Genomic DNA, 23,733 nt, shown 5'->3' with positions numbered 1-23,733 from the left:
TGTCTTCTTCAATCATGATTTCTTCACTAACGAACGCGATGAGGCGAATAACCTTGTGCACTTTCAACAGTTTTCATCCTCGACAATTGACAAATTTGCTAATCACGTTACAATTAGGTATCGAATCAGTGCGTGATTATATGATAGGTCAGTTTTTCAGTGTAACACTAATTTCATCTAGTTATTTCATTCGAGACGCTTCTCGATTGGGCAACTTTTTAAAATAAAAAATTTACACTCCATTCGCGTGTGAAATGGAAAAATAACAATAGACGATTACTTACATTGCGTTACATACACAAGGGAAGGTCGAATTGATCTGTCACTCTTAATTTTGCAAAATTGTGATACATATTTGCGGTTTTCTTTAAAGAAGCAACCGGCCCAGGAACCGGCCAGATTGGCAAATCGCGAACATTTTTTGTTATAATTGAGGAACCTCCTTTTAATTTCGTGTATAACTTCAGATACACATCTTAATATAATCATGTTGAAATGCATGCAGACTTCATTTTTCTTGTCCTTACATAATTGCTTGTAACTTTACCAGGACCTTTCTATTATAATGTTTTGTATTAGAAATAACAATGATTTGTTTTTTGAGAACTGGATTAACTCTCGAAATTGGTGCTAATTAGTCTTGGATTGTAATATCGTGCCATATTTGGTACATTAGATTTGAGGAAAGTATTGGTGTTACTTCATTATTTGCAACTTATGAAATACTTAACAGTAGACTACATACGATGTTTACATAACTGAATGGCGCATCTTGTGCATTACCTATACCTCAATCATTAATTAGGTCTGACAAAAGGTTAAAACGCCAACGTTTTTGAATTAAATCGCCGCCTGTGGGATATCAAACAATTACATAACCAATTAGCTAATTACACCCTACCGTCACACTTCTATCCGAGACCGTTATAATTTTCGATTAGGTTGCAACATCAGTGTATTTGTCGAAATTTCAGCACGAAGATTAATTTCTGTTCTTTATTCACACAGTAGACAGTTCCGTATTCGAAAAGTAATTGTTCTGAGCGCATTAGGCTTTGCAAGCTGAGAACTGAAATTGGGCGAATGATAAATCATAGGGCCGGCTGTAATTAATTTTTGACAATACCCATATTTGTTTTCTGTCAGGTACGTTTGTAATAAATTACTGATTCTAGATCAGATAAATAAATTTTCTTCGCTCTGATTATTTAATAACAAAACTCGATTTTGAAGGAAAATACCTTGTATAATTACAAGAGAAGAATGGAACACATTCTGATTATGCAGATGAAGGTATGGGTATAGTATAGTAATAAAAGCGTCCATTAAATCGAGAAATAACACATTTCTATTTTCGGTCTCATTCAATACAAAAAGCATCGCACGAACTGTGTGAAGATGGTCGCATAAGACACTTTCATTTTCACGTAACTATTATTCAAATAATAATGTGTAATCCATAGCGACGTTAAATAAAATAGCGAAAGAGAATCGCGGTAAGCACAACACAACTGCACCGACTTACCTCTTACAGTCTTAATCCTTAAATGCCGCACAAGAGAACATAAAACTATCAACTAAATGCTGTGCTCATCCCATTTACCTTTTATATATACATGTGAACTGATGCTTTTCTATCTCCCCAATCATTCTTTTGTAACTTTCATCTAAGAGTAATTTTAATTACCGGCTTGGTCCATTGTGCTTGTGTACCTATGAGAGAGAGTAACTATATGACCCAAACGCTGAATTTATTCTTAATTAAATATATTAAATGAATCTTCAAAAATTGTTTAAGAATAAATCGAGAACTAATTGCTCCCATGAATATCATTCGCCATGTATTGTCCCCAACAAATGATCAATAAAAGTTATTGACTGTATAATATTATCCAAATAAAATAATTTATTATAAATACCCATTCAAATATTTTACTTTCTTTTTAGCGCATATTAAATCATTTAAATTTTTTCTTTATTTTGTGCAATGACAGACAGTTTTCCTTGTTTTAATGTAGTCAATTGACCAATTCGTTCCTGGACGATGATGAATGCCTGAAACGATGACAGTAATGAATTGGCGAAATGCTCTTTGCCGGAAATGCCGTTTGCCGCATCCACAATAGCATTTTAGTCACTCTCTGGTCCTTGGAAACCTCTTATTGTAACGTAAACCACATTCAAAGATTGAACGTTCCTTTAGGAGGTTCCGCCACCTTGTGTTTTGTAGGTTTTATAATTTTATAGACTATGTCAATTCAACTGGCATGGCGCGATTTTTCTGAGGAAATCTGGGTGATATGAATTCTTCTTCTTCTTTGTCTCTTCTAATGCGCAAGTTGCATGTTTCCAGACCTTCTTTTCATTATTTATGCGCGGGCGTCCCATGCTTCTCTTCCCTGGCGGTGATTTGCCTTTGTTATTCTTATTTTCGTCTGTTCTGCTGATATGTTGATTCCATTCTTCCTTTCTCTGTCTCCACCACATGTATAACGTTGGTAACCTTTTCGTACATGAATTATACCAGAAATAATGAACACCCGGTACGGCCACCGGCTATAGTAATGATAATCGGAATCTTACTGTCATTTAGGCAACCAACCGTACACTCTCTAAAATGGCAACGTTGAAGTGTAAGTTTTCCGGCGGGTATTCGCGTGGAATGGACCGCACGGGCGTCGTGCACTCCCGTCTTTGCTTCGGAATTTCTTCGTTTAAATATAAATAGAAACGCTAGAGCGGGTATAATTACAAGCATTCGCAAAACCGGATTTTATGCATTCCATTCTTGACTAATAAACGCCGAAGCAAAGACGACAATGCGCGACGCCATGCGGCACATCGCACATGAATCCCCGCCGGAAAACTTACACTTCAACGTTGCCATTTTAGATAGCGTATAGTTGGTTGCCTAAGTGGCAGTAAACTTCCGATTACCATTACCACAGATCTACACATACACAGATTGTTAACCTTATGCATTTTTTGGGAAACAAATTTAGGTATACTTACAAGCGCCCTCTATTGTGGAGCAGTATAAACATGTATCGTTTAAAACCGTAATATGACGCTTATGGATTTATGCGTTAGATGTCGCTGAAACAAAATTAAAGCGCTAAAGTTTGCACAATTCGAATTCCTTAATATTCGTATTATTAGAGTGATATGATATGATAGGAGGTACGCTGAGCCATAATTGTTTAATTTAACACTGGAGCTACTCATTCGTCGTAAAGGAGTTATTAAAAGCAGGTACCTGTAGTCACAGATACACACGAACATAGGGCAGGTTCTTAAAGAATCTTGAAGGTTTTTTGAGTTGGCGGAAATTATTTGCAGCTTTAAAGGTCTTGACAGATTGCTAACCGCAAAGGTATACTTAATAACTATGTATATCTCTACCATAATTAACGTTACACCCTTTACCACGCCGATAAGATTTGGAATACGTATATACATATATGATCTCTTGAATACGTGTCTATAAACAAATCACAAAATAAATTCACCGATTACAAATATCAAATGCCAAAAATAACGAATAACGAATTCGAATTATGCACACCTTACCACTTTACACTTTTTGCAGCGACATCTAATGCATAAATCCATAAGCGTCATATTACAGTTTTAAACAGTACATGTTTGTACTGCTCCGCAATAGAGGGCGGTTTTAAGTATACCTAACATCCTAAATTTGTTTCCCAAAAAATGCATAAGGTTAGCAATCTGTGTATGTGTAGATCTGTGCCATTACTTTAGTAGGTGATCGTATATGGATAAACTCAACCCGGCCCTTTTTTACGAGAAAGTGTAGCTTCCGGAGCTTTTTAGGGTATTTTCCAAAAGAAAGTAAACGCTATTGTCCGCACTTGGTCAGCCGGTTTGTATGGCTGTCCGTCTGTACTACTACTAGTCCTCCAGTTTAAGCTTTCTCGTTGTGGTTTCTTTCTTATACGGTGTAGCACAGCCCTATGTGTTATTTCTTAGTCTAAGAATTGGAACTGGAAGGTAGAAGTAAGTGTTTCAATTTATAGTGTCGTGTTTTAGCCGCCGGTAAGGAAATAAAGATATTGTAACTAACTTGCCGTTGGTAGCTGTTCCCGTAGAGATGTGTTAATTATGCTTGCAGCCTCCGAAAGCTCTCGTCCTTTGGAAGACCAGAGAAAATTAATATTTTATGCTTTCAGCTCCGTTAATTTCCCAATGTTAAGTGAAAACGAGTATGAAAACCAGCAAGGCTATATGCACTTTACGATAGACCTCTCGCTTGTTCTGAAAGCCCAGTTAACAATAGGCCTTACTGGACTACCGAATATTGGAATTTTAATCCGGTCAATTAAGTGAGTATAATTAACCCTAGGTAATTAATTCTGTTACAGAAAACGTTATCAAAATGGGTCGTGTTTGGTGTCAAATGAAGTACGCTTAATTTTGAATTTTAATTTATTAGTCTCAGAATTTTATCACATCAGGGGACCGAGTAAATAATTAAAGAATTTTTAAACGTTATCACCAGAGTACGGCGTACTGGCTGGAAAAATTACCGGTCCGTTCCACAAATTTCCGTATTCCGAAAGGTGACGCCGTTATTTAGTGGGAATCTTTGCATCTCGTGGAATCTCCTTGTAAATTGGTACGTTGAATGTTCGCATTTTATCGTACCGTTTAATTTCTAAGTAAGCGTTTGATACTTTTCTTTCCGTTAATTATAAAGGGGCTTTGGGTTTGCTTTCCTGCATCTTGTGTCTCACTAGATATCGTTAATGATTTGTGCTTGTTTCCGCTCCTTTTCCGTCTGCCGTAATTTTGTTTTGGCTTCTTCGCCAGTAACCAACCTTCCAAATTCTGGAACTGACCGTTTGTCACCAGCCGAGTTGCCTGTGGTTTCCGAGTTTTCGACACTACCCGACCATCCTGGACCAGGAGCAAGGATCAGCAAACTCCCGATAGCGCTCAAGATTCCATACTGTGAACAATGTGCCAAAGTAAGCTGTATTTTTGTGGTTAATAATTGTACTGATTAATTCTATTTTTTCCAAACTTTAAAGTTTATTTATTTATTTTTTTATTTATTATCCCTTTCTTGTTCTGCTATAATGCTTTTTAGGGGTGCCTCTGCAGAAGGTCTTAAGTTGTTTTATACTACTCCGGTATTTACCTTACGAATTAGGAAAACTGCAGGAAAACCTAATTCGGAGTAGCGGGCAGAATGCTCGAAACTGGTCTAAGGTAATTTCCATCTCTGACACAGATGAAAAATTCACCTCAACCCAGGTTCGAACACTCGATCTCCGGATTTATAACAACGCTCTTCCATTGAGCCATAATGCCGGTTAGTTGTGTAAGTTGTGTGTGTGCTGACTTTACTGAATAGTTCGTTGCATGGCGTGTGCCCCCGTTCAGGGATTCCTACACGTAATTAACGCAGTAGATCGTAAAGCGGAACACAAGTATTTTGGGCTCATCAAGTCATCGTTGTTCTAATTACCGAGTGGTTTAACTCGGGTGCCTTGTTTCTTTTTGTTTTAGAGTGAAGTTGATGGAAGCGTCGCAACAAAGCTCTCTTCCTTCGCAGGCTATTTCGTCATTAAACGGTAAGATGTTCAGGATTATTTTATGAGATACTTGGATTTCCATTATCGGCGCCATTTTGTCGTAAAAACTTTACAAATTGGGGATTTTTATTTGGTAGTAAAGACGTAATTGAACATAATCGATCATGAATTAAAAAGGGATTTCAAGTTTAATTTTGTTAACAATTTCACTGGTAACTATAGCTGAATTTTTGGGAATTTCTGCTACGACACAAGGAAGTTTACGAAGAATTTGTATGCCCTACGAACTAACACCTATGAAATATCTCGTGCCTTATTATACGTTATCATTTCGATAGCTGCCCGTTTATGCAGCAGATTTTGATAAAAATCTATAACACACATACTAACTCACGTCACATAGGAAACGTACACTGACGATTTTTACCACACGCACGTTACTAAGGGCAGCCGAAAAGCTTTTGGGCGGGTGCAGGTGTGAGAGTGGTATCTGTGCTGGCCCAGCAATTTTTTACCTCTTTCTCTAACTCCGATTGCTTTCGATGAATACTCGCGTCAGGAATAAAGGAAGGTAAATAAACCAAGAATATTTAGTTAATTATTGACGTTGGAAGAAAAAACGCTTGGTAAATGAGGATGAGGAAACAAATGGACAAGTGGAAAACATTTTACTTTTTTATTTATGCCATTATTTTTGAGTGGGCGGGGTTTCAGCAAAGGCTGCTGTACCAACCTAACCCACTACACATTTACAAATACATTCTTAGGTCATATTAAAATAAAACTTTATTTAAATAGTAATAAATGGTAAAATTCGCTCGGCTAATCATCCGCATCTTAAATCAACTTTAGCAGTTCCCGTTACAACAAGCTAATTTAAATAAGCAATTATGTCAAAAACAACTCCGTAAATTTTATTAACTTCGCCGATACTACGCATACGCGAATCATGGGACAAGCACATTTGGGAACGTTGTGCTGGGATAAAACGCTAATTTTAAATCTCCCATCAAGATCAAAATCGATACGATGCTTGAATTATACCTTTAGTTCAATAAATACTCTCAAATGAAGGTAATACATCGTCTGCTTTATTTATGATGCAAACGTTATAAGTTAAAATTTAAGTAAACAATTCAATGTAAGCTTCAATTCGTAACTGAAAAGTCTGTGGCGATCCAATGCACATCGGCGGAACTGGAACAGTTGTTTAGAGTTTTAGTTTACATTAGATTAGATTAGAAAATGTCAATTAATCAAATATTAAAAAACGTTATTAGTGTTACTTTAATTCTATTATAAAATTAGTATGAATATTATCTACGATATAACAACCGCTGGAATAGTGACCACACTACAAGTCTATCACTCGCATACAATGTGAACGAATATCCTAATACAAAATTGAATTATAATTTACCCCACAGTCCTACTCGCACGACATAAACGATTGTTCAGAGAAACGCAAATACGTAGAATGTAAACAACATGTCCCTTATTTGCACCAGCTGGTATGACGGCACATGTGACATGCATGCGATTCTGGTTTCTAATATTTACGGAAAAGTAGAATAACGAAAGCAGGATTAAACAACAAAGGCCTCCTTCCAATCTTACAACATTTTCACAGCAATCTTTGATTTGAATGGCAACCGATATACGGTGTGTTAATTACGAACAACGAAAGCTTTGTAGGTACATGCTGCCTCTTCAAAAGCACGTGAATTGGGGAGTAAGTAGATCAACCACAATTACGCCTCCTAAACTGAACGATTGGTAACTGCTTCTACACGTTGATCAATTGTTGATTTGTATCGAAAAGCACTTGTTGAACAATATTTAGCACTTTTTCCATTAAATTTAAATCATTAACGCCACAAAACAAATACGACTAGCTCGTCTTGATCACTCACGGCGCCAAGGCCACGAACTTGAAAAATTAACAAAGTCACTCTTTAGCTGCGAAATCGGAAAATCTCTATCAAGGACATGGACTTCCATCGTTGAAATCCCAAGACCACAGCTCTGTAAGTGGGGAAATTCCTTCCTTCGGCCACGATCTTGGATCAACACTCAAGGTTATCGCCCTCCCAATAATTTAAGGTCGTGACCTTGGACCACCATCCAAGGCCATGGTCTGGTAACGTCACGTGACTTTGGAGAACCTCCAGAGCATGACCTTGGGACGTCACATTAGCTTGGTAAAACCCGAAATCATGACCTTGAGTCAGGTCGAGGCCACGAGGTTGCGAAAACCCAAGGACGTGATCTTGTGACGCCACAATGTAGTGGAGATAGCTGTCCTGTTCTACTTACATGGTAATTTACAAATACATATTTAGGTACCACCTCTGTATTAATTCCTATTTCTATTTGGTCCTTTTATAATAGTTTCTATCATTTTTATTATGTCGAGTGGTGCATCCTTAAACGCCAAGAGGCTTACTGCTAGGTTGACATCATCATCCAATAACTTTGCTGTATCGTGTGGAAGCATTTTGTATGCTCCATTCTGAAACCTTTTAGAAATCTTTTTCAGCTTTCCTTAGATGAGATGTCGTATAATTGAACACGGGTTTGGTGAGATTGGGTATACAATCTCGAACTTTTGATGAGCATCAGAGCATCCAGGATATATCTCAACGTGAGACGACTTTTGCATGCGCATTCTCTCTAGTTTGATTTGACGATGTTTGGGTCTGACGGTTTACTGTCAACGTCATTGGTATTAAAAATACTAGAGTGGTTCTGAATAAGCATTGTGGAAGAAACATTTACATTTTAGAGCATGAATTTAAGAAACGCTTATTACTCAAGCGAAGCGAAATACTCTACTATTAAATCCCCTGAATTCTGCAGATAAACTAGAAAGTTCAAAGGACGATGACAACATGCAGAAGGTTAGAACGGCAAGCGTTTAAAAAGAAAAATGAACACACGCACGTATTAACAAAACTATGTAATTATTTACATCAGCTAACACCATATTATTCATGCAGATCATATTTGGAATAAATTATTTAACGATCAAAGCGTGTAACCGATGATACTGTTTGTCTATTAAAAGTTACTTGGGCCATGTCGTAAAGATGCGTTCAACGTTTAATTAATTAATACGGTATAAAGAACGGATTAATTAACAAACCTTTCATTATATTTTACGGTACAGAGCTCTTGATTGTTGCATGAATACAAGAGGTACCTATATGAAACAGAAATTGTTTTCGAAAATAAGAATTACACAGTAAGGGAGGAAACTTCTTTGACAACGCAGAAATGAGGAAGACACGTAAGAGAGTCTTTACTCAAATTAAACCACCCCAGCATTGTGCACACTGCCCATATACCATTTGATCAAGACCATATTTGGGAAGTTAGGCATAACTTGTGTTGGCATTTGACGACCGTTGAATGTAATTAATAGAACTCTTAACAAATTAGAAGGGAAAAGCGAGGGAAAGAGAGTCTCCACTGACAAGAATCATTGCTGGCAGTGAAATCGTTTTTCATTGAAGGGTACTAGGAAGCCTAAACCCAAAAGTACGTAAAGAAACTAACTTATTGCAGGCACTTCGCCTTTTTCGTATAAAATAGCACCCTCACACCCTGCGCTTTCAACCATATGCTAACATGTTCATTGTTCAGATGTTCTTTCAACTAATCACTGTTGTGTGTCTACTAGTTGACTAGGAGTACTATAATGAAAGAAGATAAAACTATAAAAGCGAGGTTAGGGTTGAATGGAGGATGATTAAACACGTCCCAGTCCAAATCTTGCAGTTGCTTCGTTGCGGATCGTGGTCGGGCATTGTCATGAAAAAAAATAAACTAAACAAATATAGAAAACGAGCTCCTGGGTATGGCTATAGCATATGCAAAACCAAATTTTAAACCTGATGTTAGTTTTGCTTTTATTTAAAGTGTATATGCATGAAATTTCACTTAATTGCTTCCATAAATAAGAAAGTTGGCACTACACAAAACCAAATTTAGAAAATGGCGCTACATTTGCTTTTATTCTTATTATTTATGATTTGATTTGATTTGATTTGATTTGATTTGATTTGATTTGATTTGATTTGATTTGATTTGATTTGATTTGATTATTCCAAGTGACTATGTATCAAATTTCATTTTAATGCCTCCATAAATAAGAAAGTTGCCACTGCGCATGCGCAAAACCAAATTTTGAAACTGGCGTTAAATTTGCTTTTATTCCAAGTGGCTATGTATCAAATTTTATTTAAATACTTTTATAAATAAAAAAGTTTGCAATTCGTTTCATAAATGGTCGAGATGCGAAAAGGGCACTATGAATGTTGAGCCTAATTTTTGGAATTGTGTTTTATATGGCTAAAGTTATACGCATATTGAATTTCATGCAATTCGGTGCATAACTAACGGAGAAGTCAAAAGAGCCTTCCTTATTTTTTGGGCTACATTGCCAATTCACGAACTCCGATCTACAAATTTCATAAAGAATCCACCTACAAAACTTTATCGTAATCGTTCCATTCGTTATCGAGATATCGTGCTAACGGACGGACAGATGGACAGACGCCGCAAAATTATAAACTCGCTAGGAGCTCGTTGATAATGCGTTATGAGAGCAATTTTTGTCATTTGGTAAACTTTATGCTCAAAGATGTTACTCAAGGGAATACATGAGTAAGAACCAATTTTCGTAACTCATCATCAGATTAAATTAAACTGAACAAACTGTGGTAAAATTGCTCCATGCACAAAATTAATGGTTTCTAGCCAGAACCGAGGTTCATCACCGACCTTTTGGCAAGATTTGATTGACCTTGTGTGCCATTTTATGTTTGCCGGTCACTAAACCTGGAAACCCAGGAGTTGGTGAGTTTGAGACCGGTTGTGGTAGAGTATATCCCCTTCTTTCTCGTTGAGTGAGATCCTTAATATTCGATCTACTTACGAGCGAGTGCTGTACTCGGCACCGATTGTCTGCGGAATCGCATACTAGTATTATGGCCGAAAATGGCCTGCGGCCTGTCAGCCGAAGCAAACATTTCTTTTGAAATGGTGGGTTTTCCCACCAGTAGAACTTTCTTTGACACGCTTTAATACATATTCATGAAAGTGATTAAAGTGAATTAAAGTATGAGTCAATGGTAAGAGAAGGGAAAAATTAATCATTTCAGTTAAGTTATAATTTACTAGCAGCTTGCTTAATTAGCAACCTTAACCAATCACAAATAATTGACGGCCGAACGCAGAGGGCAAATATTAATTAATCATAATTGCGTACAACGCATAATTTCCACGTTTAATGTAATTAAGTTCGTCTTCGGACCACGCCTTCAACGGCGACATTTGCACCCCAATTTCGAAGCAATCAGACCATTAAGTTTAGCGACATAAACAAAAGTGATATTAAATTAAGTATTCAATTAAATTATTCATTATAAATGAACAGATATTACCTATTATATTCTATTATATTATATATTACATATTCTTATATGTAATTTGTTCCTGTTCTATTATTTTCATTAAACGTTTATTTATAAAAAAAAAAGATATTACCTCAGCAATATTCCTACGATGAACTCGAACTGCACTAAGAAACGTTTGACTAAATTACATAATACAATGGAACCATATTCCACTCCAAATTTTACAGAACGAAATTCACTTTAAATGCACGTTTCTACTAAGCAAGTTTGATCTTTACTCTACCAAGAAAAATTATTGACAACCCCCGAGCGCTTTCTTTTCAAGTGAAATATCTATTTCGGTATTTATTTATTACTTCCTGGAAACTATACTAAACGTGAACTAAAACAAGCATTTTTGTTTACACAATACATCGCCTATTGTAGTTTTGTTTATGTGACAAGTTATGGACATTTATAGCTTCGAAACTGAGTCATAAAAATATCGTCCGTTTATAAAATGATCCCTATTAATATTTAGGAAAGGTCTTGCAACGCTCGTTTAGAAATATTAATTTAGCTACATCAGTACATTATGTTAAAATTAGTGTTTTTATATCGATTTTAATTTATTAAAGGCGGATCACTTCAGTACGTAGGATTGAATGTCAGGTTGTCCTAATCGGTCCTTACAGGGATGGATTAGTGTCAAAGGCGTACGTACCAAAAGCGTACATTGTGGTATTGGCGTACAAGGTAGGATTGGTTAAATACTAGGTACTAAACCAAATTTATGTCCGGTTCCACAAACGGTGATTAAGGTTAGTCAATGATTAAATATATTACAATCACATTAATCGCCACATTAATCACTTTTTAACCTGACATTACCATTTTAACCAGGCAGGTGTTTATTTTTAAAGTAAAAAAATTCTTCAAGCAAGCCAATCAACAAATAGTAAATTAAATTAATTATAAAAATAATAAATTGCAGATCTAATTGCAATCGTCGCCGCGGCATTCAAACTGCCCACTTAAACACTTAATACAAAAAGATATACTTAGGTCCCTGGGTTTTATTAAAAAAACGATATTCGAAATTGCCGAACCGCGAAAAAAACCACAAAAAGCGACCGCAATAATTTCCCTTCTTTAAAAAAGAGCGCCTTGTGATAATGTGATTACGAACTGGGTATTCTATAACTATTCCTTTCTCTACCGTGATATAACATTGCACACTAAATATTGACATATTCAAACTACCAAAGGAAAGTTTCACATTTTAATTTGCTCAAACAAAATCCAAATACTGCACCGCATGTCTAAAAAGTTGATAAATTATATGGAATTTATTTACCATAATTTTGAAAGTAGCCGAGAATCCAATTTATTAATGCAATCTCATCATATTGCGCAACACTCTGAAAGAAATACTCGAGCCTATGTCTGTGAAGTTGACCTGGATAAAATAGCCCGGCAGCATCGCATCATGCTAGATCGTTAGTGCTTTGTTAGTGCTCGTTAGTGCCTCACAAGTTAACATAAGGGCTCAAACCGTTTTCTCAAAATAAAAATTTTTTTTTGTTCGGGCCAACTTCACGTTTGCCCGGACAATGACTCCAATTTGCATCAAATTTTGTAGATCGTTAGTGCTTTGTTAGTGCTTATTAGTGCTTCATAATTCAACGTTAGGACTCAAACCGTTTTCTCAAGAATACCTTTTTTATTTGTTCGGGCTAACTTCACGTTTGCCCGGACAATGACTCCAATTTGCATCAAATTTTATAAATCGTTAGTGCTTCGTTAGTGCTTTAGAATTCAACGTTAGATCCCAAACCGCTTTCTTAAAATACATTTTCCTGTTGGGGACAAACTTCATTTTTGACGTAGCTCTTTTCACATTGGCATGCAGCGCGATTCATCTATACGTACGGTCACCGTTCCGTTACCGCACCGTCAACGAAACGTAAAATTATCTCGTTTACAAATTTTGACGGGCCGGACGGTGACGTAACTGTATAGTCTATAGCTACTATATATACCTCAACTGACTCGTCCGCCATTTTGGAGCCCACCGACAATTGACGCTTGCAAAATACGTCTCAATGTCCACGTCCCAATGTCTGCGTCCTAATATCCGCGCCCCGTTGTCCGCGTCTCAATGTCTGCGTCCTAATGTCCACGGCCTATCGTTTGCGGTCTATTCCCTTTGCGGTCTACTGTCTTGCGGTCCAATGTCCGCGTCCTAATGTCAAAATTTGTTTGGTAAATTTTAGAGCAAACCGTCTTTTTCATAATTTTTACGTTTTGCGTTTTTATTCAGTACTTGCCTTACATGATATGTAGCAAAATATGTTGTTAATAGTTTTCATCATTTGAAATCACTTAATGGAACTTTCTCGGAGCACGGAGTGTACCGCGTCGTTCTAAAGGCTTTCTATTGGCCAATTTGAATTATTTTGAATATATAATTCTCAACTATTACAATTAGCAAAATAATTAATTCTACTGCTGTTTTAATTAATTTTATATACATTCGTCTTCGTCCTATAAAAGGAATAATTCTTATCACCCAACAATGCTGTTTGTATGTTACGACACTGGCAGGCATGTCTTGGTGACAAATGGTCACAGTTTTATTGAAAGTATTACCTGTCCTCTCTCTTTTCTAGTCTAAGGCTATAGACATATTCAGGCTGCACTACAGCACTTGATTAAGAAAGCAGACTCGTCCGCCATTTTGGAGCCCACTGACAGTCTGTAAGATATTACGCTGTATTGTTTGATCGTTATGTTGTGTTATGTTGCCAAGGTAACTTACTGTCATGAGAAGCACGTGTTTTGCACACGTCAATTGTCGGTGGGATCCAAAATGGCGGACGAGTCAGTTGTGGTATATACAGGGTGGTGACTTGCGTCACGCATCATAGGGATTTCAATGTAAAATTCATAACATGCGATTATTGGCTCCCCAAATTATTTTAGAGCAAAAATGTATGAAGGTTTTTTGTAGAAAAAAATTTTTTACGTCAATAAACCGTATTAGTTTTCAATTTTTTACATAGTAAAGACGGAAAATTGAGAAAATAAAACCCGCTTCTTTTTGAATAATCTGCGATGCCATGGAATTTTCTAAAACAAAAAGATGTCAAGTTGTCAATTAGCAGCTGCATTTTATGATCGACTTGGTTACTGTCTTGCAGTTAATGGTGACTTATTCGAACATTTACTGTCAATTGTTGTATTAGCAAACCGTTTTTAGTAATTTCGTCTTTATTTATGTTGAATTCGCTGTTCTAAATATAATACTTTTTGATAGAATTTGATTTGTTTTATAGCAGACATTCCATGACATGACGGATTTTGGCGTAGATTTTGTATTATAAAATTCCATGGCATCACAGATTATTGAAAAAGATGCAGGTTTTATTTTCCCAATTTTCTGTCTTCATTATGTAAAAAATTGGAAACTAACGCGGTTGATTGACGTAAAAAATTTTTGTCTATAAAAAACCTTAATACATTTTTGCTCTAAAATAATTTGGGGAGCCAATAATGGCATGTTATGAATTTTACATTGAAATCCCTATGATGCGCGACGCAAGTCACCACCCTGTATAGTAGCTATAGACTATACAGTTATGTCACCGTCCGGCCCGTCAAAATTTGTAAACGAGAATATTTTACGTTTCGTTGACGGTGCGGTAACGGAACGGTGACGGTACGTATAGATGAATCGCACTGCATGCCAATGTGAAAAGAACTACGTCAAAAATGAAGTTTGTCCCCAACAGGAAAATATATTTTAAGAAAGCGGTTTGGGTTCTAACGTTGAATTCTACAGCACTAACGATTTATAAAATTTGATGCAAATTGGAGTCAATTGCCCGTATGAATAAAAGTAAGCAAATGCTTATACTTGCAAAATTTAAAGTAAATACTCGTAAGTGCTCCTTCGCACTGCGCGACTTAGCAGTGCTGCTAAGCAGAAGGACAGGACGCAGTGCAGCGCCGCTAAACAAACCAGTATAAAGGGGCACTTACGAGTATTTACTTTGAATTTTGCAAGTATAAGCATTTGCTTATTTTTATTCATACGGGCCATTGTCCGGGAAAACGTGAAGTTCGCTCGAATCAAAAAATTTATTCTGAGAAAACTGTTCGGGTCCTAACGTTAAATTATGAAGCACCAACAAGCACTAACCAAGCACTAACGATTTACAAAATTTGATGCAAATTGGAGTCATTGTCCGGGCAAACGTAAAGTTAGCCCGAACAAATAAAAAAGGTATTATGAGAAAACGGTTTGAGTCCTAACGTTGAATTATGAAGCACTAATAAGCACTAACAAAGCACTAACGATCTACAAAATTTGATGCAAATTGGAGTCATTGTCCGGGCAAACGTGAAGTTGACCCGAACAAAAAAAAATTTTATTTTGAGAAAACGGTTTGAGCCCTTATGTTAACTTGTGAGGCACTAACGAGCACTAACAAAGCACTAACGATCTAGCATGGTGCGATGCTGCCGGGCTATTTTATCCAGGCCAACTTCACAGACATCTCGAGCCTGCCATGCAATTAACTATAAATTGCCAATAAACTCCAGGATCTTTATACAGCAATCAATCTTACGTCTGCAATTCATGTGCATTGATTTTATGCGACAAACAAGTCATTTTTCTATATAAGTTAAACTGGTTATCTATTACGTTAATAATACTATGTATACATCAGGATATTACTTAATTTAGGTACATTATTATAAGGTTTATTATTTATTAATGCTGAAGCATCGTTCATTAGGTTTATTGAAACACTTCATTTAATGCATTTAATCAAGCATCATGCATTTATACAAAGCATTCTAAACGAACGTGTCTACACTGTGCCCACCATATACTAATTGTGTTGGATGTGTAGATTCGCCCAAAAAGAAGTTTTATCTACGTGGAGTGGAATGACGAGAACATAGGACGCATCACCCATTAGCATCATGTGTGAGAGTAACAAAGCGCATAATACACATAACACCCTTCGAACACGATTCTATTTACGTGGCGTGAAGGGAACATGGAACTTTCTAAAGGTTTACAGTTAGGATTTAGGGTTCTTATTGGTTAAACATAACTTAAATAAACATACATTATTCGGATCAAAAACATATTATTAATATAGGCTTTACATGATTAAGATATGTGTTTTACAAAAAAATATTTCTTAGGAATGTCTATCATGGGGATCTCCAAAACCAGAGAAGATACGACGCTGATTAAATTAGAGAAAATATGGATAAAACTTACGGTGAATAGGTAAAACCAAAAAATTCCGATTACTTTCGAAGACATTCCAGAAAAACCGACCTTTGCCGATTTCGTTTTTATTTTTTTATGTTATCTGAACAGATACAAAAAAAAATTGCCACTTTTGAGCTGAACAAGACACCGTTGAGAGATATCATTAACTTTATTTTTTTATATGGCGCATAAAAAGTACACACGGCACACCAAAATAAAAATCGTTGTATTAGTAATAAAAAATGTTACTCAATACAGTATCTACTTTTTTTACGGGACATATAAAAAAATAAAGTTGATGATTTCTTCGAAACGAAACATTGAAAATCTCTCAACGCTCTACGCTCTACAAGCCAGCTCAAAGAGGAAATGAGACAGTGTTTTGTTCAAATAACATCAGAAAAAAATAGAAACCAAATCGGTAAATTTCGATTTTTCTGGCATATCTTCGGAAGTAATCGGAATCTTCTGGTTTTTATTTAATTTGAAGCATGATAATAAATTAATAACTGTTTAATTGCGCATTTCCCTAATTTCACCATCCTCGTATCTTCTATGGTTTCGGAAGTCCTCATGGTAGACATCCTTATCTTGCACACAGTGTAGGTATAATATGAAACCCTTGTAAATAGTTTTTTCCCTAACTTATGTTAATAGTTATTTACATTATTAGTGCGGGAACAGTTATTTTGCAGATGAGCGCGAAGTTTGGCGGCGCGAGTGCGCAACGCGCACGAGCGACGCATCTCGCGCGAATCAAGCAAATACTGTTCACGCACGTAACATGTATTCTATTTTTTGCAGGGATTAATTAAATCGAATTTATATAAATTCAAATACTTTTCGCGAGATTTTTGCGACTTATAATTCTTTTGAAAAAATCAAGTCCTCTATGCCGATAAAGTAGAAATCTAGAAATTTAAAATGTCAATTTAATGTTCAAAACTCCTGGTTTAAGCTTATTTTTGCCCGTGTACTACAGGGAATGTTGTAAAGTGTATTTATATTTTCTTTTTTACTCTTCCATCATACTACTTATTAGTTTATGATCCGCACTAAATAGATAATTTCGTTGAATTTTTAGGCACTAGTGCGCGAAAGTAGATAGTCAATTGTAAAATTGACGTTCCCGACGTTCGTGTTTTATTGGGAAAACGCGACTTAGAACGAATGAGTGCATAATAGTATATTGAAAGACAAGTGTTACAATGCGACCTATTGTAATACGACTATCTTGTGGCACGAGTGGCGACGCGAAGCGTAGCCACGAGTGTCCGCAAGATAGGAGTATTACAATAAAGCATTGTAACACGCGTTTTTCATACTATTTTTTCTATTTCGGTGCTTTAATTTAATTAAAAAAATCATTATCAGAAACTATAAGGAACATTAGAACTAACATGTTTTATGTTGGGAACACTTTTTATGCCGTTAAGTTTTAGGTTGGCAGCGTAGTAAGACTGACATTTTGAAGTTCAAACATGGAAGTACCCAGCGAAGTACCTACTTGTACCATAGCCGTCTATAATTACAAGCCATGCTGAGAAGTTTGGCAACGTTGTCCGAAAATCAATCGGTGGGCCGATATAATTTTAATGGCGTCTTGTTGCTCTTGAAAAATTGCATTTTTCCTCTCCTGTGTTTCGCCTTGGTGGTTTTAATACAGAAGAAAGATACTTAAGCAGCTTACAATTGTACATATATTTTATTTAATTACAAAAGTGGATAATAACATTTTTATTTGACGTTAAAATTCGGAACGCTGTAAATTGGTAACTGCATCATAATGTGTTTTCCATCGAGATCTCCGAAATTGGTGAACTTATGTCGAAAGAGGTCAAGGTGAAGCACACGCTTGGGCACTTAATTTAGGCAAAAGGACAGTAAATCGCTGTGCATCAGCGAGGTTTTATCAACGACCAGGTGTGATTCGGAATGGCAGATTTTAAGCCAGTCGGTACTCCAGTGGGTCTAGGTACGAAGCCCCGTAGACTTCAAATTCCCGTACCGTATAGTCCTGGGAATAAGTCGGAAGGTTCCTTCAGGAAATCGACTTGACATGTCCGTGCTAGAATATCTGAAATACCAACTAATAAAATAATTATTGTATTCTTTCACGATAAACACTTACGGTACTTACGTACCACGTAGTGTGTAGGTCATATTTGAGCTTCTACAGGTACTTTGAACAAATACAAGTGCTTGTAAAGCGTCCACTAAGGAGTAGCCTGCTTTAGAGGTTATGACAAGAAATCGATATATTTCGTTTAGCAACTTACCTGAATAATAATTTCTGTTCATTCCGTACGGAGTAACACAAATTGTCGCAATCTGGCTCTGTTAAAACAGGTAAAAAGGAATATTACACCCAAAATACACATAAAATACACCTGAAATCTGTCAATTTGAATTAGGAAATCGGCCTACCATGCAGTGTTGCCATAATTCTCAGCACGGCTTGTAATTATAGACGGCTGTGCTTGTACTAAGTAGTAACTGCCAACTTAAGAGATGAGTTACAAAAAAAAACGACTATAATCACTGTCTTTGTACAACTGTTTTCGGCCGAAAACAGTTGTACAAAATCATCATTGTGACACCGAAATAGAAAAACATTTTTACGCACCATTCCCATACGATTGACACGTGCTTTTGGAACGTTTTAGATTCTATTACCGAACCTTCTTTAAGACGATTCAGTGAAATTATTTATCGCAGACGGTAACGAGACCGTGACATTAGCTCACAAGCTACGAAGGGTAGAGTAGGTTAATTTTTAACTATAGAAAAAAAATATATTGCTGTGTCTATAGATTGCATATTTCCATAGCATTATAATAATAGAATAGCCCCTTCACATAATCTCAATAATAGACTTGTAATACAAACACACACAATTTCTTTTTAAAGGCGGGTTCACATTTGCGTTGTGCGTTGAATTTGACACAAATTTGCTAGTGTGTGCAGACAGTCTTGTCAATGTGGACTATGCGCCGCAAGAAAACGTACACGAATAATTTCATGACGAAACAACGCACGCTCTGTCGGTTTTCCAGTCAACTTCAAAGAGATTTGCGCCGCACAATAGTTGTAATGTGGACTTGTGAATGTGAATGTGCACACGTGGATTCAGCAATACAACACACTTTGTGGGGCAAATACTTTTGCCGAAATTCAAAATTCAACACACAACGCCAATATTTATCAATGTGGGTCTGCCTTAATATTATCTAAAATGGTTAACCGTATATCACATGCTACATGAGCCATGTATCAAATATGTATGTTAATAATTATCTGATTTCCTAAATTGAATACCATCCCATAGTCAAATCCGGCACGAAGACTTGCTAATTTGTAATACATTATACTGATTAGGCGTTATATTTTACAGGTAATTGTGTGTAAATTTAATTATAGTGTTCCAAATTACAAATAAACGTTTTTTTAACCAAATTAGTAAAGTTAATGTGGTAGATGTTGAGGTCGCTATTGAATAAATTTATAAACTGACCCTCCACACAAGAGGCCATATTTAGTCAAATTTCATGTCTTTTTTCCTTCAGTAAATATATGAAGTAATTACCTACCAATCCGTTATAAGGATTGCAAAACGTTGCATGACCCATTGTCTTATCATTTAAAGAAAAACTATTGATTTTTTCACGTTTATTAATGTATAAAGGTACCTATTTCGGGAACTAGAACGCAGAAATATGGCAATATAGGTAATAAAATGTTCATTAGTCTTGGTTAATCAATAATGGGGTTCAGACTTGCCGACTGTTTGTGAGCTCTCGTATTTCAATTTTGCTCACTGAAAATAATCAAACATAACCATTGGACTCCTGCTAGGTACCTGAAATAAATCGGGCCCACAAATTCTTCTAATCGTACCTCTCTCCTTTAACAGAATGAGTGATTGATGAGTTTATTCTACAAGCAATTTGTAGAGTAAAATATAAAACGTGCGCCAAAGTTTATTAGAAGTAGTAATCCATTTTTTCATTTAATTGATAAAAAAATAAATTAAACGAATTGCAAAATTAAAAGAATGAAAACGATAAGGTTTATTTCGTTATTGTGTCTTCCTGGTATTGGCCTATTGTAATTTTATACCTACATCTATTACTACACCTTTTCCACTTTTATTCGAGAAACTATAAAGTTAATTTGAGAAAGTATCAAATGTATTTGAGAATAGTAAAATGTATTTGAGCAAACAACAAATGTAGGTCTGAATAGTGATTTGTATTTGAGAAGGCATCAAATGAATTTGAGAGTAGTAAATTATATTCAAGAAATGGTAAAATGTATTTGAGAAGATATCAATTGAAAATGCGAAAAACAAAATCACATGTATAACATAGCCTGATGCTGCTGCTGCTGTTGCGGGACTACATACAGTAGCGGGATTATAAAAATTTGATTCTTAATTATAATTCATTAGAAATAATATTACATTTAGGTTAATTTTATTTACACAATTTGTAAGTCTTTTTCGTAACTGTTTAACAGTATTTATTCACATAATTCATTAACAACATTAAAGTAACAAATTATTTGTCAAACTTCTCGAATCCAAATCACACATTCTGAAATACAATTAACGACTTCTTAAAATTAAATGATACTTTAATACAAATGACTATTCCCAACTACATTTGTTGTTTTCTCAAATCCAACTGACTGGGTATATTCTCATCTACCTTGATGATTCTCAAATACAAGTATCAATTCTCAAATACAATTTACAAGTTCGCGAATAAAAGTGGAAAAGGTGTAGATAACAACCTACCTTCTAAACTAGACATTGATTCACTAAACTAAATATGACTTTGTTTATTGCACTCTACGTCACTACCATATCTTGTAGTCGATGGAAGGCTACTATATAAGTATTTATAACTCTGTACGCAAAAAATTGTTGTAAAGGTCATTAGATACCTACAGTCCTACATACCTACACTGTGATGTATGGAAGAAAGTTGCCGGTAAACGATTTCTCGTTCATGTACAACTACAATGCTATAATACCTAACTGCTGTAGGTAGTTGACTGGAAACTTTATTGATTTAATAAAGTGCATTCATCATGGAGCGGCTTCGTAAAAGGTGCTCAATTTACTTTACCTAGATATACACGGTGTGCTAACTGAAATGTTTTGACAAAATTCGAAGACCGGTCGATTTTTATATCGAGGGGATCAATGTTTTATGCAAAAATTATACTTGCAACTAACCGTAAATGGATCGACGGGTCAAATGAATTTGCATTTTATGGTTTTTATTACACAACCGTTTTTTTTGTAAAACCTATCGATTAGTTACCCAATACCTAGAAATCGCGCTTTACAGTTTGAAAGTTTAAAAATTAATAAAACCCTAAAAAGGCTTAAACCAATGAATGTATTGCTTGATATAACGTCCATCATAATGACTTCCATACAATAATACAATGTGGAGTCTCCGACATTCTCCGGCGATAATAATTATTTGTTGTAGTAACAATTTTCGTTGGGACACCTTGTACGTACAGGGTGGTTAGCTAGAAGCTACTACTTTCTCATTTGTTACGAGCGCCATATTGGATTTGTACGGCGTGAGATAGGATAGAGGACGAAAAAATAAAAGTAATGATGTGTAACACTTAATGTTTGCATAAATTTCAAAATCAAATGTTTTACTCATTAATTTCTCAACAAACCATCCACGGGTAACTAGATCTTACTGAACCAACATGGCTACGATGGCGATATATTATAGTATGAATTAATTTTGTTGTTCGTAAAAATGCAAAATGGCGTCCATAAGAAATAAGAAGATAGAAGTAGGCTGTAGTTTCTACATGTAACGTGTTCTGGAAATTCTGATAACAGTTTCAGATTCTTTGAAAAAAGTGCCTATAGGAGGTGCTAACGGGAATGACATTTTCAGTTTTTCGGTGATATCTCGGTAATTTTCAAAGATTTTTCAAAAATTTGCGTTTTTTAGTCAACTTTGCCCCCTCCCCCCCAATTTAACCTACGTTGTATCTCTCCCTCCTCCTAATGGTGAACCACGAATTTAAATCACACTGTACATGAGGTGACGTTTTCACATTAGTGTAATTCCTGATATGGTTCCAGATTTTGTACACAGCCACATTAGGGAATCGTTAGAATAGTTTCGCCAAGGGTTTTTAGCGCATTTTTGCAAATTTATTTGTAAAAAGTAGCTTTTGATCTCACTTTGGCTGGCTGGCTGGCTGGCTGGCCGGCTGGCCGGCGGGCTGGCGGGCTGGCTGGCTGCAAATGTGGGCGCGTAGAAGAACTCTTGTAGAAAGGCAACGGGTGTACGTGTATCTACAAGGCCGTGAAATTTGTCAACCTTAGGGACATGGCTACATGATGTGGGGTTGGCGACATCTGGGCGTCATCCTCGAGCGTAGTATACTAACGTGAAGGTTTTTCAGTTTTTTCCTATCTTCTACTACAGTTTTGGTCCGATGCTTTTCAAATTGGTGTCGTCGGAAAGATGTTGTAAACGCGCACAACTCCTGCGTGGCGGAATTTTGTTTTTTGTCCTAGGGGCGAAATTAACGACGTTTTGCGAGGCGCGCGCGCGCGTCTTCGAGAAGTAGTCAACTTCGGGCGCCTTTTACCTTCCGTTGCGAACTCACGCGGTTTAACGTTTCGTAAATCTCGAATCGCTGTCTCTCTTTCTCGTGTCGCCAATAGAAGCGAATTGCGGGTGAACGGGACGTCGGAAGTGGCTACCGTCAAAGGGAATGTGGTAGCCCCCGACCCGATTTTAACTTTAAAAGCGAATTGCGGGTGCACGCGGAAAGTGGGAAACGGTTAGTGAATGTAGTAGCCTTCGACAAGATCTGTTATTGATGGTTGAGTCGAAAGTGGCTAATAGAATACTGATCTGCCACACAAAAATGCGCTGAAGTCCCTTCGATCTCACACGAGGACTTTGATAATTTTTTTGGTTTAGCTCTTAGTTTAGTTAGTATAGTTTCATTAACTTTGCAGATTTTCTCTTCTTTTTTCATTCAATTTACAATACCTTATTATGATTTTCATTAAAGACCAATACCGTTTCTGTAACTTGCATGGTATATTTATATTTAATTTATGTTAAATAAGTGGTAAAATTAAAATGTAAAAATAAAATATACTAGAGGCAAAGCAAAAAAATTCACTCTTTCATCTAGATTTTAATAATACGTTACGTTTACGTTAGCTGCTCGCATATTTGGGCAAAGTTTAATTTCATTTATAAATAATTGACGTTGGCGGGACTCATATTATCCTAAAAATTTAATTTTAATGAATAATAATTAACGGTCACCGAATGCATAATTTGCAAAAGCTTTATTTAGCACAAGTCATATCATGGCCCATGATATTTATTCATAGACTCGCAAATGTTGTGAATTATACGTGCAAATTATTAGGATTTTAATTCAATTAATCAATGATAAATAAACAGAA

The 23,733-nt window shown here is 36.1% G+C and overlaps 1 protein-coding gene across 1 annotated transcript in view; it reads right to left on the bottom strand.

The window, feature by feature from the left end:
• LOC116159169 overlaps window positions 1-1,571 on the bottom strand; it is a 32,380-nt gene extending 30,809 nt beyond the window's left edge. Inside the window, exon 1 of the mRNA XM_031472106.1 lies at window positions 1,526-1,571. The gene's annotated coding sequence lies outside the window, so the exon portion shown is untranslated. The remainder of the gene's footprint in view (window positions 1-1,525) is intronic.
• Window positions 1,572-23,733: the final 22,162 nt, after the last annotated feature.

Source organism: Photinus pyralis, unplaced genomic scaffold (genome assembly GCF_008802855.1).
Source record: "Photinus pyralis isolate 1611_PpyrPB1 unplaced genomic scaffold, Ppyr1.3 Ppyr1.4_LG1, whole genome shotgun sequence".
Classification (NCBI taxonomy): domain Eukaryota; kingdom Metazoa; phylum Arthropoda; class Insecta; order Coleoptera; family Lampyridae; genus Photinus; species Photinus pyralis.
This window is presented reverse-complemented; position numbering and strand designations above follow the sequence as displayed.